The 2,631-nt window shown below is 40.0% G+C and overlaps 1 long non-coding RNA gene across 1 annotated transcript; it reads right to left on the reverse strand.

The window, feature by feature from the left end:
- Positions 1-598: 598 nt before the first annotated feature.
- On the reverse strand, positions 599-1,490 carry LOC307212795. Its single transcript, XR_013837224.1, has 2 exons — positions 1,279-1,490; positions 599-759 (listed from the first exon to the last, which is right to left on the reverse strand). It is a non-coding gene; the product is annotated as an uncharacterized lncRNA (long non-coding RNA).
- Positions 1,491-2,631: the final 1,141 nt, after the last annotated feature.

Raw genomic sequence — 2,631 nt, forward strand, 5'->3', positions numbered from 1 at the left:
TTAATTAAGGTTTATGCATGGACTCAGATCACATCTAATTAGCCCACACTTAAAAAAAAAAAATCACAATGGTGGATTGACATCCAAAATATTGAATTGTTCAGTTGCATAATGCAAAAGTTAATTGCTATAGCCAGAAATGCTTGATTGATATGACAACTGATATGGCAAGAAATGTCTGAGGTAACTTAGGAGACTGATCTCTGAAGCAATATGGCTTGATCACCTACCCCACAGTATAAATAGAATAGCTTTACTCTCATCTTTAGGAACATAAACATCCCAATAAATTCATTCTGGAAACAGATGGATCTAAAGATGTTTTTAAAGGGCGTTTGTGATATACATTCCACCTAAGTCCAATGGCATGCCTAAAAATGCTCTTTGAATCCTGGCCAGAATATTTTTCAAAATATTCTTTCAGAGTGTTTTCTTAAGGAAGCATGCACCTGACAAAGACAAACTTGAAGCCCTGAAGAGAGCATCTCCTATTCTCTGGTCAAACAAATAGTATATAAGGCAGGGAATAGGGAACCACCAGATATTTTCAGGACCGCAGCTCTCATCAACCCCAGCCCTCATGGTAGTCATGGATAGCTTTAGACTCCATGAATTTGTTTAATCCCATTTTAAAACCATTCCGGTTAAAGGATATCTTGTAAGAGCTAATTCCGTAATTTAACTCTGTGTTGTGTGACAGAGTGCTTTCTTTTGCCTGTCCTGAAACATTCGACTTCATTGGACGTCCATGGGTTTTAGCTTTGTGAGAGAGGAAAATAAGGAGATGACAAAAAATAACTATCATTGGATGGTTAGAAAAAGAAGTAAGCAGTCTAATTTTAAAAGTTCTGCACTGCACTTGCTTACACAATATTTTTTGAACATTTCTATAATTTAGGAACTAAAAAAACCAAGCGCAGGGAACTGAAACTCCCCGCCTCCTCTGCCCTCAACCTCTGGAACCTTATTCAACCACTTTCACTAGGCATTGCCCATAAGAGATACAAACTAAAAAAAAAAAAAAAAAACAGAAAAGTTGACAGTATCAGGAATTTGAATTATGTGCCCTCCATTCCCCCTTTAACAGGCAGGGAAAATATGCCCTTCTGCACTGTCATTTGCAATCTAATGACAAAACATTGCTTCCAAAAAGCTTAGATGTGTAGGATTGCTCCACATAAGTTAGCCCGAGTGCTTTTTTCTTTTCTTGGGGTACTCAAGAGTATGCAGTACCGGTACCCCCCCCTTAAAAAAAAATGTTAGAAGTGCACCACTTACTGTAACAACTTCATGTTGAATACGGGCACCATTTTTCCTTAAAAAGAGAGCACTGGTTGGCCCCATATGCATTATAGGACAAATTCCTCTCCTGAGAGTCCTCTGACTTTCTGCCACATGGTGATTGGAAAGAACTGCCTTGGCCCAGGTTCATCCTGATAGCTATCATGTTGTTGCTCAATAAGAAGGATTTAGAAGTGACCCTGGTATTACTTTCCTGCAAGCAAATGTAAGCTGTAGATTAACATTTGGCTGACCCTAGCATCAATTACGAAACATAATGTTTGGAGTGATGTGTAACACCCCATACTTGGTGATCTTCACAATGGAACACGGTTCCTGGTCATCTTTCCAAACCATTTCCAAAGAGCAGGCACCTTACCATCCCAAGACTGGGCCAACTGGCATGATGGCACTGCCAGGTTAGGAGCAGCTTGGCAGCCATGTATCTGGCTATTCACTCTCAATTAGAAATAATGTTTTGCATTGTTTACAAAGTTTGCGTGCTATCCCGGCCAGGAAACGTCGCAGTGAACAATGAATCCAATGCCAAAAACCAAGGAAGCAACCACAGAGTCCCATCATGTGAGAGGTTATTAAATTTTCATGTATCATAAATGAAATATACATTAGGGACCCTCTCCAGTGACCTCTACATTTTTGCAATTTCTGGATCAGAGTTTACGACCTAAATCATGTAGCCACAATAGCCTGTGACATATATATGGAAGGCATTGCTTTGGTCCTGGCCTGCAATGGTAAACAAGTGTAACTAGTTTAGAGAATTGCTATTGAGAGTAAAATTCTAATTTTACTCTCACTCCCAGAACAGATGTACCTCAGAGTCTATAGACTACACTGCTTAACTGCAGCTACTCAGCTGTGACCTTCAGCCTGAGGCTCACTGCAATAAAATTTTCATGCAACCATATGGAAGAATATTTTAATAGAGATTTACTGTCAGTAAGTGTCCCAGAGGAGCAAATAAGGAAGCTGTAACATATTGCATACAGTAAATCAAGGGGACTTCAATGGAAAAATGAAACCTCCCTCCGGCAAGCATCTTTAAAATTACAGGCAACACTTTGTACAAATATGTGTACAAAGGACGAGATATGCACTCGGCTAAGCAGCTCAAAAATGCTTCTGATCTGAATATATATTTATTAGAATGTATTTATTGCATTTTGTAAGTGGTGAGATGGAGCGCATCATGCAGGGCTTTCGCAGTGCAAGTTCCTGAGCAGCTGGTAAGAAGCGAAAGGAAGGCAAGTTCTGGTAGACGGGGAGAGCGAGAGAGAGAGAGAGAGAGAGAGAGAGAGAGAGAGCTGGATGGATCACTTCAGATGTCCA

The sequence above is a fragment of the Podarcis cretensis genome, assembly GCF_951804945.1.
Source record: "Podarcis cretensis genome assembly, chromosome: 3".
Classification (NCBI taxonomy): Eukaryota; Metazoa; Chordata; class Lepidosauria; order Squamata; family Lacertidae; genus Podarcis; species Podarcis cretensis.